The sequence below is a fragment of the Dendrobates tinctorius genome, unplaced genomic scaffold, assembly GCF_039654945.1.
Source record: "Dendrobates tinctorius isolate UK_male_01 unplaced genomic scaffold, ASM3965494v1 ptg000008l, whole genome shotgun sequence".
NCBI lineage: Eukaryota > Metazoa > Chordata > Amphibia > Anura > Dendrobatidae > Dendrobates > Dendrobates tinctorius.
Window position 1 is genome coordinate 73503388 of NW_027361676.1, and position 16697 is coordinate 73520084.

At 44.6% G+C, this 16697-nt stretch overlaps 1 protein-coding gene across 4 annotated transcripts in view; it reads right to left on the bottom strand.

Moving 5' to 3' along the window:
- Window positions 1–16697, bottom strand: part of SORBS2 (sorbin and SH3 domain containing 2) — a 333099-nt gene that overhangs the window by 277039 nt on the left and 39363 nt on the right. The gene's annotated exons all lie outside the window — the stretch shown is intronic.

Consider the following 16697-nt stretch of genomic DNA (forward strand, 5'->3'; position numbering starts at 1 on the left):
GCAGTGACAGCCGGGTCTCGGCTATAAGTTAAGCTGAGCTCCGAGCGGCGATAGAGGTACCAGGAGTGGTGGTCGCACTATTTGCGGGAACGCATTACAAAATAGGATGCACCAATACGTCCAGTGTTAGGAAGGAGTTAAAGGGAATTTGTCAGCAGTTTTTGCTACCTCATCTGAAAGGAGCATGATATAGGCAAAAAGACTCTAAATATAATGATGTATTACTTATTTTACTGGCTTCAGCACTTTTGAAAGTTTTTAAATCTAGAAATGCAGTAGAGCTGAGAAAGCTCACCACGCCCACATCAGGATTAGTATTTACATTGTCTATAGACAGTGATTTGCTCATCACAGGATAGGGCGGAGTTAGAGCTGTAGCCCAGACAATGATAATCACCAGGTGATAAAACCTTTAGTGTAAACAACAGTACAAAGCCTGACATGTCACACATCAACATTTGTGTTTTAACCCCCACCTCATGCTGTCCTCAAATTACATAGCAAAAGCCTGCTGACAGATTGCCTTTAAAATGTAGATATAACTATCTTTAAAATCCCATTTTGTTTTTTTGCTTCAAAAGATTAATCTAAAAACCTGAATAAAGTTTGAAATATGAACTAGCATCATTAATCTAGAACCATTTAGATATTGTGGATGCCAGAACAAACATTTTCAATGTCTAACCTGTTAGCAGACTAGATTGCAGGATGATGTTGGGCAACAATGGCATTAAGACAGTATAAACTTTAAGAGCCAAGTAATTTACTGTTAAGTGAGGCGTTAAAAGGGATCTTCAGTTTTAGGATGTTAACTGGTCACATGATGGAATAGTGGCTGCAAACTTGAATAAAACCCCAAAGGTGGCGTTACCAAATAATTGCTTCTGGGTGCATTTACTTATTTCCCTACATGAAGGTCACCAATCATAAGAAGGCAGCAACATCCAAGAAAAGAGTCCAGGCTTTCTCCTTTGTGAGACATGTAATGACAGACAGTCTGATCTCATTGATTTCACTGCAAAGATAAGTGTGATTACTAACACTTGTTCAGCTTTCATCTCCCAGCATTCAGTGTAGGGGGAGAAGAGTACATTAAAATTGATAGCACTGTGTGAGGATAGTTGCAGAGGTGTTTGTGATGAACTCAGCTCTGTTGTAGTGTCCCCATCAACACACTCCCTACTGAGAGATATCCAAGAAGTATTGCTTTTCCTTGTGGAGATTGACATGCTAGGCGCTGGGATTCTCCCTCTGGACAGAAGGAATCCCATGCCATGTCTTCTCCTGTGGTTTCTCATTCAGTCTCAGCGGATCCTGCTTAGCAGAGACGTCGGTCTCAGCGTATTGCTCAGACCCGTGCTGTACGATTGATTGCTATAGCTGAACCTGGAGAGGCAGCAGCAATCAACAGCAAACAGCAGCAAGCAGTTGTTCCTGAGACTAAGTCCGGGTTTCGCCCTACTGAGCATGCTCGTGAGGTGGCAACCCCTCATTGGTCGTCAGCGGTCAACTGCTCAGGTCCTCAAGCGAGCCCAGATTAGTCCACTAGCAGACTGAGATCTATAAAAGGATCTCACAGCAGCACGGCAGTGTGCTAGTATAGACCATGTAGTGTGTGTGTGTTGTATGCATGTATGATTGTCTCTGGTGACTGACTCATTGTGAAACCCCTACCCTGTGTATGCACGAGTTGCCCAGCCCTGCCAGCTAGTGCCTAGGCTGATAGTGCAGGTAGGAGGCAGGCAGGAGGCAGGCAGAGTCAGTGCCTAGCGTCAGCACCAAGTAGTGGCATCACTTGTGCGACGCCCTGGGCATTGTGGGTCCGATCAGACTCGAGTCCCCGCCTTCTAGGGGTTGAGCCTAGAGACCTCACTCGATCCATATCAGCTGAGCCCTGTGACATTTAACAGGGAACAGCATTCTATTTTCGTAGTTGCTGCAGCTCTGTGAAGTAACAAAGTTCGCCGCTGTTCACACCGGGTGACATCTAACCCGCGTGTTTTTGGTGTTCTACCGCAATCTTGTTCCGCCATTACTTAGCAGCAGGTTCCATCTCTGCACGGTGGACCCCGGGGTGCGAATGCACATTATTTTTATTAATATTATAATATTTCATTTGGTGCGTTCCGCCAACCCTAACAGCTAAGCATGCCGAGATGAGGAGACTTAAAGCCACAATGCTCCTCTGGAAAATATGCAAATTGTCTCTTCTGAGAGGAAGAGGACTAGAACTTCCTATTGGAAGTAGAATTCCTAAAAGTCAATGTCGACCCTTTAACGAACCTTGTCACATGAATTAGGATAAAAGCCAAACCAGAATCTCAATTTGCAGACACTGTTTCGGGGTACTGCCCTTCATCAGTGCAAAGTGTGAGATCCGGTTTGGATGTGTGAGAGGCGTCTGACCAATATCCAAGAAGTATGGTTTTCCTTGTGGAGATTGACATGCCAAGCATGCCAAGATGGAGACTTAAAGCCACAATACTACTCTGGGAAATATGCAAGTTGTCTCTTCAGAGAGGAAGAGGACTAGAACTCTAGTGCCACCTATTGGAAGTAGAATTCCTAAAAGTCAATGTCGACCCTTTATCGAGCCTTGTCACTGAGAGATGAAAGCTGTATTAGTGTTAGAAATCTCTGCTCTACACCTGCCACTTAATAATCACACACAGCACTGCAGTGAGATCAGTGAGGAGAGCAATCTGTCAGTCATTACATTTCTCACATAGAACAGGCTGTTGTTGTGAATTCACTTTCTGGCCTACCTCTGGTTACTAGTGAAGGTAGTGGAACTGGTTATATTGATAGAGGGGTCGCGAGTTCTCTTCTCGAGCTCCCTCTGGTGGTTACTGGAGGTAAGGAGGTATGGAGCTGATCTAATTAACAGAGGTCTGCCATCTGATAATGAGGAGGATGACTGGAGATCTGGTGTTTCTGACTGGATTTAAGACAGCCGACTCCCTTTATCCCTGCTGGTGATTTTTTTCCTGCCTCCTGAGGTCTTAGTTTCCAGCTCAGTCCCTGCATGCTCAAGCTATGTGTTCTTTTGCTATTGTTCACATTTGATTTGTCTTTGTCTATTTCAGTTTTGTGTGGTCAGCCAGCCTTGGCTGGGGCTGTGCTGAATTTCCATCCTTATGTTACGGTTTGTGCTAGTTTCTTTTTTGTCCCTTATTAGATTGGCCTCTTTTTGCTCTGCTTTCAGAATATACCAGAGTGCTGATATAGTGGGTGAAGTCTAGTGACTTCAGTATTTTTCTATCAGACGTGTTGGGCATTTTTTGCAGGGTTTTTTGCGTGATTGCAGACAGTGTCTTTCCTTTCCTGTCTTGTTAGTGTGGGCCCCATCGTTTGCTCAGTCTATTTTCCTACCTGCGTTCGCGTTTTCATCTTGTCTCACCGACAATATATGTTTGGGGGCTATCTATTCCTTTGGGGTCTGCTCTGGGGCAGTTTAGATTTCACCTTTCTTGCTTTAGGCTTATTTAGTTCTCCGGCTGTGTCGAGGCGTCTAGGATCATCGTAGGTACGCTCCACGGCTACTGCTAGTTGTGTGGATAGGATCAGGGGTCTGCAATCTGCATAGTGACCAACCTCTCTGGTTTTCTGTGGCTTAGCTTGGTCTTGCTTTCCTCCTCAGTGACCCAATCATAACAGGCTGTTTTCTAAGCTAGTGTGGGGACATTTTCATTTTTGCCTCCTCCTGCTTATGATTTATCAACATCATACGGGGGAAGAAGTACAATGAAGAATCTGTGGTAGTGCCCAGTTGGGCTTATCAAATTATAATCTAAACTTTACAAGCCAATAACTTCACAATGAAGAGGATAAATTAAAAAATAAAAATAAAAATGACATTTTAATCAGCTCTGCAGTCTCTGTTCTATGATGTGGGCAGTTTATCATGGTCAAACTGTTGAAAGTTCCTCTTTAAAATCACGACTTTAACAGATGCACCGCCCCCCTATAAGTACACAAGTTAAATGGATTTGTTTAGTATTTGCCATGTCCACTACACTTCTCAGCTGTCTGGATTTAGTATTCATATTGCCCACTGCCTTTCCTATTAATCTTCATCTTCCAGCATTTTTGTTGTGCTCATGCTTTCTTTTTGAGATGTAATGGCGGCTAACACACATTGAGAGATAATGACACTTCTTAGCCGAATGACTTGAGCAGAATATAAAGCTCTCCATATTTCCACTGGAGAAATGCAGAAAAAAGGCAAACGCTGCCCTAATTAACACAAACCCAAAAGACACTATTCATATATAATCACTGTCTGCCAAATGCATGAAATTGACAATAAATCAAAGACCTCTGTAATAAATATATGATTCTGAAGTCAGAAGCTGCAGTAATTGAGCTGATTCGCCTCCTGGACTCTGTTCAATGCTGAAATGTATATAATTGTATTAGGGGATTTGAAGTGAAGACTAAGAACCCAAATCCCCTCTTTTCAATAGATCATGCACATGTGGATAGAGATAAATGCACAAACACACCAATAATACCCCAATCAATTTGTACTGGATTAATATTCAGCACAATCATTGCCAATATTTTATATTTTTGACCGCGTTTAAATGGATACTGCATTAACAACTAATGTACTATAAATGCTGCTTTTAGATTTCTTACTTTTAGTAAATTTGTAAAAACTCTTTAATATTGTCATAGGTAAATATTCTTAGGCTGCAGAAGAAAACAAATCCCACCATTACTATATAGGAAGCCAAGTTACATCTGCCAAGTTTCTATGGTAATTACTGGAATTTGTCCGTATACAGTTTGGGCACCTCTGGTCAAAATTACTGTTATTGTGAACAGTAATGCAAGTTGAAGATAAAGTGATTTCTAAAAGGACTAAAGTTACACACATTTTCTTTGTCTTGTGGTAAAAAAAAATACATTTTAAAAACTACAAAAAGGAAAATGGGTAGAAGTTTGGGCACCCTGTATGGTTAGTAATCAAGTAGCACCCCCTTTTGCAAGCATCACTGCTTGTAAACGCTTTTTGCAGTCAGACAAGAATCTTTCAATTCTTGTTTGAGGGATTTTCTTTGATTCTTCCTTGGAAAATTCTTCCAGTTCTGTGAGATTCCCGAGTCTTCTTGCATGCTCTGCTATTTTGAGGTCTAGTCACAGATTTTCAATGATGTTCAGACCAGGGGACTGTGAGGGCCATTTTAAAACCTTCAGCTTGTGCCTTTTGAGGTAGTCTATTGTGAATTAGGACATGTCTTTATTATCATTATCCATTTGTAGAAGCCATGATCAATCCAACTACAGCTTTTTACAGATGGTGTTAAATTTGCATCAAGAATATGTTCAAATTTCTTTGAATCCATTCTGCATTCTACCCATGAAATGTTCCCTGTTCCATTGACTGAAACACAACCCCAAAGCATGACTGATCCACTCCAAGCTTAAATGTTTGGTGAGATGTTATTTTCCTGAAATTATGTGCAATTTTTTCCCCACACATATTACCTTTGATTATTGTGGCCAAAGAGTTCTATTTTTAACCTCATCGGGCCACAGGACTTGTTTCCCGAAATGCATCAGGCTTGTTTAGATGTTCTTTTGCATACTTCTGAGGCTAAATTTTATGGTCAGGAAGTAGGAGAGGTTTTCTTCTCTCCCATGAAAGCCATATTTGTGCATGTGTCTCTGAACAGTAGAACAATGTACCACAACTCCAGAGTCTGCTAAATCTTTCTGAAGGTCTTTTGCAGTCAAGCAGGGGTTCTGATTTGCCTCTCTAGCAATCTTACAAGCAGCTCTCACTGAGATTTTACTTGATCTACTAGAACTTATCTTGACCTCCACTGTTCCTCTTAACTGTCACTTCTTAATTACATTTCACACTGAAAAGGCAACTTTAAAACGCTTTGCTATTTTCTTATAGCCTTATCCATTTTCAGTGTGCTGTTTAGAAGAACGAATGGTTGCAGTTTTTTAGCATGAGGCTAGGTTTTTATAAAACTGTGAAATTTGCATCACCAGGCCTTTCCTAATGATGATAGTGAATAAGCCAAACCCTTACCGGCAATATACATACATACACACACATATACACACACAGTACAGACTATGAAAATTGTAGATTCATTCTGAAGGCATCAAAACTATGAATTAACACATGTGGAATTATATAATTAACAAAAAAGTGTGAAACAACTGAAAAGTATTAAGTTACGTACCGGTAACGGTATTTTTCGGAAGCCCATAACAGCACCACGAGAGAGGGGATCCGCCCTATAGGAACAGGAAACCTACAGATACAAAAGGGCAGCACCTCTCCCGCGCATCAGTTGGATTACAGAGCTTGAGAGGCTACCATGGTTAGTACACAACATATGATATATACAACCTATCTACCCTATTTAACCGAATTATATCATACCCTCTCCCACATATGGTGATTCTATGAACAATCTTCTAAAGGAGTGCACCCCTATACGTGAACAAGGGAGGGAACTAAGGGTGCTGTCATGGGCTTCCGAAAAATACCGTTACCCGTACGTAACTTAATACTTTATTCGGACTCCCATGACAGCACCACGAGAGAATTACAGAGATGTAAACTACCTTAGGGAGGGACTACAGCCTGCAGCACCCTTAGCCCGAAGGTGAGGTCTGAGGAGGCACCCATGTCTAACCGATAGTGGTTAAAAAAGGTGGAAGGAGATGACCAGGTGGCCGCCTTACATATTTGATCAATTGATACTCCAGATCTCTCCGCCCAGGATGACGCCATGGCCCGAGTGGAATGTGCCCTCAGATTCTGTGGAGCCGGACCGCCACCTGCTGTGTAGGCAAGAGAGATAGCCTCCCTAATCCACCTTGCTAATGTGCATTTTGATACTCTGTATCCTTTCCTGGAACCTTGGAAGGATAGGAATAATGCGTTCTCCTTCTTCCAAGGATCCGTGGCTGCTAGATATGTCAGTAAGCATCTTCTAATATCTAACGTCTGGAGTTTCTGCTCTTTAGGGTTGGTTGGGTTAGGGAGGAAGGAAGGCAGAACTACCTCCTGTGTCCTGTGGAATTGTGTTGCTACCTTGGGAAGGTATGCTGGATCTGGCCTTAGGATCACTCTATCCTGTAAGAACTCTGTGTAAGGAGGCAATCTGGAGAGTGCCTGTATGTCGCTCACCCTACGTGCGGAGGTTATTGCTACCAAGAATGCTGTTTTAAGGGATATAATCTTTAGTGAGGCGGAATCTAAAGGTTCAAACGGACTTTCTGTCATGGCTGTAAGGACTAAGTTTAAGTCCCACGGTACGCATCTATCTTTGTGTATAGGTCTCGATCTGGCCGCTGCTCTGATGAACCTTGCTACCCAATAATCTTTTGCAATATCAGCTGCAAACAGGGCCCCTAAGGCTGAAACTTGTACTTTTAGCGTGCTTGTGGAGAGACCCAATTCGAAACCTTTCTGGAGAAATTCCAGAATATGTTTCGTGGGAATTCCATCTCTGATGTCAAAGCGAAAGGTGAACAGGAAGCGTTTCCAGGTCCTAGCATAGATATTAGTGGTGGTTAATTTTCTGCTTCTCAGGAGGGTGTCAATTAAGTTCTTGGAGAACCCTCTATTTTTTAATAGTGACCTTTCAAATACCACGCCGTCAAATGAAGTCCCGCTACTTGTGGGTGGCTGACTGGCCCCTGGTGGAGGAGATCCGGAAGGTTCGGCAGTACCCAGGGATCGCCTACCGACATGGTCCTCAACCATGCGAACCAGGTCCTCCTGGGCCAAAAGGGGGCAATCAGTATGACTCTTGCCTGATCCTCTCTGATCTTCCTGACTACCAGAGGAAGAAGATTCAATGGTGGAAAGGCGTATGCCAGAGAAAAATCCCATCTTATCAGTAGGGCATCCACCGCCAGGGGATTTTCCCTGGGGTTGAGAGAGCAGAACAATCTTTCTTTTCTGTTTTTTCTGGTGGCAAAGAGGTCTACCTCTGGCTGGCCCCATCTGCGGACAATCTGGCGGTAAATATTTTTGTTCAAAGCCCATTCTCCTTGTCTTAGAGCCTTGCGGCTTAAAAAGTCTGCTCTTACATTGTCCTTTCCGCTGATGTGGAGCGCGGTCAAAGATAGACAATTTCTCTCTGCTATCTGGAGGAGCCGTTCTGTTATCTGCATCAGAGCTCTGGAGCGGGTTCCACCTTGGTGGTTGACATATGCTACCGCTACCTGGTTGTCCGAGTGTATCCTCACATGATGGCCCTGCAGGTAGATAATGAGTTTCTTGACTGCCCGCTCTATTGCCAATAGTTCTCTCTGGTTGGATGAGATTTCAGAATTAGAATCCCACTGGCCCTGTACCACTATGTCCCCCATATGGGCTCCCCACCCGAAGGAACTTGCGTCTGTGGTTATAATACGGGTTATCTGTGTTATCCAGGGCACCCCTGACGCTAGGTTCTTGCTCTCAAGCCACCATCTCAGTGATGCAACAGTAGAGGGGCTTAGACACATCCGACCCTGTAAGGAGCCTCCAAGGGCCCTGCTATTAATCAAGACGTCGTTTTGAAGGGTTCTGGTACGGAACTGTGCCCACCTTACTGCTGGGATGCATGAAGTTAGAGAACCTAACAGGGACATGGCCTGTCTGAGGGTCATAGATGGATTATCCATTGCCCGAAGAACCTGCTCCTGTATCTTTTGTATTTTATCTAGTGGTAGCAGGCACCGCTGAGTGTCTGAATTTAGTATCAACCCTAAAAATTTCTGTATTTTTAAGGGCTGGAGTCGGGATTTCTCGTAGTTTAAAATCCATCCCAGGTTTTCTAACCTGGATTTAGCTTTTTCTATCTGGGATTTACAATGACCCACTGATTTTCCTACAATCAAGAAATCGTCTAAATATGGAATGATTAAGACGTCCACCTCCCGTAAGTGAGCCATAACCTCGGTCACTAACTTTGTAAAAACCCTGGGTGCTGCTGAGAGACCAAAGGGAAGGGCTCTATACTGAAAATGACGTACTGTGCCCTCTACTGAAACTGCCACCCTCAGGAACTGCTGGAAGTCTGTATGGATAGGTACATGATAGTACGCGTCTTTCAAATCTATGACTGCCATAAAACAACCTTTAAACAATATTTTTATTGTTGTATTAATGGATTCCATTTTGAATTTATGATTAATCAAAAACTCGTTAAGGGAACGAAGGTTTATAATCGTTCTGAATGTGTTATCAGGTTTCTGGATTAGAAACAGGGGAGAGTAAAACCCTCTTCCTCTTTCAGCCTCTGGGACCTCTACCAGAACATTTTTCTGACATAGGCTCAAGTCTTCCGCTTCTAAAGCCGCTTGTTCGAGATGAGAAGATCTTAAGGGGGTCAGTTTAAAGGTGTCCCGCGGGATCTGGGAGAATTCCAACCTAAGCCCGGTGGATATTACCTTGCGCGCCCAGTCACTATTCGTAATCTGTGACCATGCCAGGAAGAAGGATGACAGTCTACCCCCTACGGGAACCGCTAGTCATTGATTTGGTTTCTTTTGATCTCTCGACGAGCGTGTAAACATATAGCCCGTACCTCGTCTCCTTCTGTCTTCCCATCTGGGACGATCTCTAACAGGCGAAGAGTTGCGCCTTCTCCCCTGGCCAAATCTCCTTCTACCAAATGGGCGACGGTAGGACGCTGATGAAAGGTTTGGGAACCTTTTCTTGTCATCCCCCGCCTTTTCAAGCAGCTCGTCTAAGACAGTTACAAACAAGTATTCGCCCTCACATGGAATCGCACAGAGCTTTGCTCTGGACTAGATGTCTCCCTGCCAGCACTTTAGCCACAGGGCTCTGCGAGCTGCGTTAGAGAGACCTGCTGCTCTGGCGGCCATTCTCACCGCATCCGCTGAGGCATCTGCTAGGAAGGCTGCTCCCTCTTGGATGGTCGGTAGGGCCCCAAGAATTGTCTGTCTTGATGTACCCTGTTTTAGTTGTGACTCCAACTGGTCCAACCAGACCATCATGGACCTGGCCGTGCACGTTGAAGCCACTGCTGGTCTTAGGGACCCGGCCGCCATCTCCCAGGTGTTTTTCAGGAAAGTATCAGCTTTCCTGTCTAAGAGATCTTTAAGGGATCCCATGTCCTCAAAGGGGAGCGAGGATTTTTTTGATGCCTTCGCAATGGCCGCGTCTAACTTGGGGGCTCTGTCCCAAGAACTTACTGCCAGATCGTCGAAGGGGTATCTCCTTTTGAGGGCTGGTGGTAGCGACCCTCTTTTGTCCGGTCTTTTCCACTCTCTGTGGATCAGATCCTGTATCTTTTGGTTTAACGGAAAGACTCTCCGCTTTCTCTGTTCCAGCCCACCGAACATGACATCCTGCATGGATAAATGGGGCTTAGGCTCCTCTACCTCCATTGTCCCTCTGACTGCTTTGACCAGCTTGTCTACCCGGTCAAGAGGCAGACAAAATCGCCCCGAGTCCTCTTCTCCTGAGGAGGACGAGGGAGATGAAGCCTGGGAGTCTCTGCTTTTTCTCCACTCTGTCGAGGAATCAGACTCCGCCGGGACCTCGCCCCTTAGACTTTGCGGCTGAGACAAGGACTTTAGGGTTTCCCTCATTTCTACCCTGACAATGTCTCTCAAACTCGCCGCTACTGCAGGCGACTCTTCTGCCACCGTCTGCTGAATACAGGGGGGGCACAATCTTTTGAGGCACGCGTCCGGTAATGGGCATGCACAGAGTGCGCATTCCCTATGCTTATTTTTATTTGTCACTTTTTTTCCCTAGAAAAAGAAAAAACACAGAAGTGGGGTCCCGTCACTGAGTGAACTTTCACGAAGATCACTTACCAGTGCCACAATCAAGTACCGGAGAACGAGGGGGATTTCTTTCAGCCGATGCTCCTGTCTGCCTGGAGGAGCTCTTACGAGTGGACTGGTCACTTCGTCCCGCATTACTGTCACGGGACCCTTTCTTTTTCTGTTTGACCTGCCGAAGGTCATCCAGGGGCGGCAGTGATGTTTGCCGCTGCTGCCCTTGCTTCTGCCGCTGCTGCTGCTGCCGCTGCTCTCGATCGCTTTCCATTACCACTGCTGCTGCACACTGCTGCATGTAGTAATGTGGCCAAGGCAAGGAACCCTGCCCGGGTCCCGCCTAAATACCCCCTCCTCCGGTCAGCAGTATCCATGCCGCGCCCCTCCCCCCCCTTAACGGAGCTCCCTACCCCAGCTGGCGCCCGAACTCACGCCATCGGTGTTTCCGATGGGCGCCGCCATCTTGGAATCGCCGCGCATGCGCAGTGGCGCGCTGACCCGGAAGCGCCTCCTCCGCCCGCCCCCTGACGTCACCGCTACCCCGGAAACGCCGGAAGCCCCGCGGGACGCCTGGGAGCTCCGGAGCAGCGCCCGGTCGCAGCCCCCTGCACAACGCTGCCAACCCATGTGCGCCGCCGGAGCCGGGAATCCCCGGGGGGGTATACTTACCGGCGGCGGCTAAATTCCTGGAGACGGACATCCTCCCTGTTGTCCACGCCACCGCCGTGACACCCATCCTGGGCCACCGTGGCGTCCTCCAGGAATCCGAACCAGGCCAAGGTAGGAGACCCCCTCGCTACCGGAGTCGGCTGGCCGGCCTGGGATCCAAATCTTCTGTAGGATCCCGTCCCCTCAGGAACAGGAAACCAACTGATGCGTGGGAGAGGTGCCGCCCTTTTGTATCTGTAGGTTTCCTGTTCCTATAGGGCGGATCCCCTCTCTCGTGGTGCTGTCATGGGAGTCCGAATAAATATGTCTTATACTCTAGGTTTTTCAAAGTAGCCACCTTTTGCTTTGATTACTGCTTTGCACACTCTTGGCATTCTCTTGATGAGGTTCAAGAGGTAGTTACCGGAAATTGTCTTCCAACAGTCTTGAAGGAGTTACCAGAGATGCTTAGCACTTGTTGGCCCTTTTGCCTTCACTCTGCGGTCCAGCTCACCCCAAACCATCTCGATTGGGTTCAGGTCTGGTGACTGTGGAGGCCAGGTCATCAGGCCTAGCACCACATCACTCTCCTTCTTGGCAAATAGCCCTTACACAGCCTGGAGGTGTGTTTGGGGTCATTGTCCTGTTGAAAAATAAATGGTCCAACTAAACGCAAACCGGATGCAATAGCATGCCGCTGCAAGATGCTGTGGTAGCCATGCTGGTTCAGTATGCCTTCAATTTTGAATAAATCTCCAACAGAATCACCAGAGCACCCCCACACCATCACACCTACTCCTCCATGCTTCACGGTGGGAACCAAGCATGTAGAGTCCATCCGTTCACCTTTTCTGCGTCGCACAAAGACACGGTGGTTGGAATCAAAGATCTCAAATTTGGACTCAGACGAAAGCACAGATTTCCACTGGTCTAATGTCTATTCCTTGTGTTCTTTAGCCCAAAGAAGTCTCTTCTGCTTGCTGCATGTCCTTAGCAGTGGTTTCCTAGCAGCTATTATACCATGAATTCCTGCTGCACAAAGTCTCCTCTTAACACTTGTTGTAGAGATGTGTCTGCTGCTAGAACTCTGTCTGGTATTGACCTGGTCTCAGTCTGAGCTGCTGTTAACCTGCGATTTCTGAGGCTGGTGACTCGGATGAACTTATCCTCCGCAGCAGAGGTGACTCTCGGTCTTCCTGGGGCGGTCCTCATGCGAGCCAGTTTCTTTGTAGCGCTTGATGGTTTTTGTCACTGCACTTGGGGACACTTGCAAAGTTTTCCCAATTTTTTCAGACTCACTGACCTTTATTTCTTAAAGCAATGATGGCCACTCGTTTTTCTTTACTTAGCTGCTTTTTTCTTGCCATAATACAAATTCTAACAGTCTATTCAGTAGGGCTATCAGCTGTGTATCCACCATACTTCTGCACAACACAACTGATGGTCCCAAACCCATTTATAAGGCAAGAAATCTTACTTATTAAACCTGACAGGACACACCTGTGAAGTGAAAACCATTTCCGGTGACTACCTCTTGAAGCTCATCAAGAGAGTGCCAAGAGTGTGCAAAGCAGTAATCAAAGCAAAAGGTGGCTACTTTGAAGAACATAGAATATAAGACATATTTTCAGTTGTTTCACACTCTTTTGTTAATTGTATAATTCCACATGTGTTAATTCATAGTTATGATGCCTTCAGAGTGAATCTACAATTTTCATAGCCATGAAAATAAAGAAATCTCTTTGAATGAGGTGTGTCCAGACTTTTGGCCTGTACTGTGTGTGTGAGATATATACACACACAATATATATATATATATATATATATATATATATATATATATATATATATATATATATATATACATACACACACACATACATATATACACACACATACTTTTTTTGCCTCAAATACAAAAGGAAATGTGTCATCTTTAACTTTAGGCCTTTTAGAGATCATTTCATCTTCAACTTGCTTAAGGGTGTGTGCACACGCAAGCGGTTTTTTTGCGTTTAAGCGTTTTTACCGGCAAAAAAAGCTTAGAAAAAGCTTACAAGAAGCATCCCATTCATTTTAATGAATTCTGCACTTTTTGTTCATATTGATGCATTTTTTTCCCCACGAAAAAATACGCATTGCGGTAAAAAACGCAGCATGCTCATTAATTTCACGGAAAAATCCCCATTTCTAACTATAATCTATGAGACTGGGGATGCTCCGGAAAAAAACGCGCGTTTCCTGGGAAGGAGTCCGGTTTTTAGTCAGGAATTTTCTGCATACGTGGGTACATAGCCTAATTGTTCACAGTAACAGTCATTCTGACCAGAGGTGCCCAAACTATTATATGCCACTGTACCAGTCACTATGTGAGGCAATGGGTTAAGTCACAAAATGTGTGTAACAAAGAAAAATAATGATCAGGTTGTCTCTTCAATTCAAGTCTCAATCATAGGTGGTTGAGAAACAATAACCTTGCACGAATGATCTTCTGGTCTGAATGTAATGAAATATACAGGTACAGTGGGGAAAATAAATATTCACACTACCGATTTTGTAAGTTTTCCCACCTACAAAGAACGGAGAGGTCTAATTTTTATCGTAAGTACACTTCAACTCAGAGACAGAATCTAAAAATAAAAAAACTGAAAATCACATTGCATGATTTTTACATAATTAATTTGTATTTTATTGCAATAGAAAAACAGAACTTAATATTTGATACAGAAATATTTGTTTGCATTTACACCAATAAGACATTTCCTGTAGTTTTTGACCAAGTTTGCACACACTATAGCAGGAATTTCGGTCTACTCCATACAGATCTTCTCCAGATCTTTCAGATTTTGGGGCTGTCACTGGGCAACATGGAGTTTCAGCTCGCTCCGAATGTTTTCTACTGGGTTCAGGTCTGGAGACTAGCTAGGCCACTCCAGGACCTTGAAGTGCTTCTTACAGAGCCACTCCTTTAGGTGACCTGGTTATAAGTTTCGGGTCATTGTCACACTGGACGACCCAGCCAAAATCCATCTTCAATGCTATTACTGAGGGAAAGAGGTTGTTAGCTAATATCTTGCGAAACATAACCCCATCCATCACCCTTTCAATACGGGCAGTCGTCCTGTCCCCTTTGCAATAAAGCAGCCCCAAAATATGATGTTTCCTCCATCATGCTTCATGGTAGGGATGGTGTTCTTGGGGTTGTACTCATCCCTTTCTTCCACCAAACAGGGTGAGTGGAGTTGATACCAATAAGTTCTATTTTGGTATCATCTGACCACATGAGTTTCTCCCATGCCTCCTCTGGATCATCCAGATGGTCACTGATGAACTTCAAATGAGCCTGAACATGGTCTGGCGTGTGCAGGGGGACTTTTCGTGCCCTGCATGATTTTAATACAGGACGGCGTAGTGTGTGACTAAAAATAATGTTTGAGACCCAGTTTTCTTCAGATCATTGACCAGATTCTCCCATGTAGTTCTGTGCTGATTCCTGACCTTTCTTTGAATCAATCATTCTTAACCTACGAGGTGAGATCTTGTATGGATCCGCAGCAGTTCCGCAGACAGTGTACAGTACAATGTTAACCAATGGGATTTCAAATCGGCAGTGCACATGCTGCGGATTTTTCCGTGTGGTTTTAAATCCGCAGCATGTCAATTCTTTCTGCGGATTCCGCGGTTTGTTCCATTGTCCAGGTGTCAATTCGCAGGGGAAAACCGCAGGCAAATCCCCAGATAAACCGCAGGTCACTTTACCTGCAAATCCACGCGGAAAAATCCGCACGTGAATCCGCAGCGTGTGCACGCAGCCTAACAGTCATCTTGTGCTTCTTCCATTTTCTAGAAGTTGTACCAACAGTCGTTGCCTTCTGACCAAGATGCTTGTCTTTTGTCCTTTAGCTGATCACAGCCTTGTGCAGGTCTACAGTTTTGTCCCTTGTGGCCTTACAGAGCTCTTTGTTCTTGGCCATAGTGGAAAGGTTGGAGTGTGATTGATTGTGTGGACAGGTGTCTTTTATACAGGGAACGAGTTCAAGCAGGTGAAATTAATACAGGTACTGAGTGAAGAGTAGGAGGGCTTCTTGAAGAAAAACTAACAGGTCTGTGAGCCAGAATTCTTGTTGGTTGGCAGGTGATCAAATACTTATTTCATGCAATAAAATGCAAATTAATGGTTAAAAATCATGCAATATGATTTTCTGTTTTTTTTTTTTATATTATGTCTCTCACAGTTGAAGTTTATCTATGATAAAAATTATATTTTTTTTTAGGATGGAGTATCAGAACAAGGCTCTATAAGCTTACACTGTTAAAGATGTCCAGCTCATGCGTACAGAATAGAGTGATCCTAGAGAGTCTGAAGAGCCATGACATCAAATGAGGATGACGATTGGACCTCAGGAATCTCAGACTGGATTTAAGACAGCCGACGCCCTATTCTGGTGCTGGTGATTCCTTCTGGCTTGTCAGGTCTTGGTTTTCAGCTCTGCTCCAGTCATCTAAAGCTAAGTTTTTCTGCTATGTTCACACTTGATTTTGTTGGTCTATTCAGTTTTTTGTGTGGTCAGCCAGCCCCGACTGGGGCTGTGCTGAATTTTCACTCTTATTTATCTGTATTTGCCAATTTGCTTTTTGTCCCTTATTAGATTGGCCTCTTTTTGCGCCATCTCAAAATATTTCAGAGTGCTGATATAGTCGGAGAAGTCTAGTGACTTCAGGGTTAATTTTGCTATCAGAAGTGTTGGACATTATTTTTGTTGGGTTTTATGCAGATTGCAGACAGTGTCTTTCCTTTCCAATCCTTTCTAGTTAGTTTGGGCCCCATCGTTTGCTCAGCCTATTTTCCTGCCTGTGTTTGTGCTTTCATCTTGTTTCAACGTCAATACATGTGTGGGGGCTGTCTTTCCTTTGGGGTCTTCTCAGGGGCAGTTAGTTTTCCCCTTTTCTTGCTTCAGGCTTATGTAGTTCTCCGGCTGTGACGAAGCGTGTAGGATCATCGTAGGTACGCTCCACGGCTGCTGCTAGTTGTGTGGTTAGGATCAGGGATCTGCAATCTGCATAGTTACCAACCTCTCTGGTTTTCTGTGACTTAGCTTGTTTTATTTTTTTTCTCCTCGGTGACCCATTCATAACAGGAGTGCTTGTTTAAAATGACTATTCATTTCCCATATAGTCTTCAAACTGTCGGCACCACATCTATTAACACGGGTAGATGTGCTGTCGAAAACAACAAAACAATCAGCTGAGAATTTTGCCACATAGGCTGA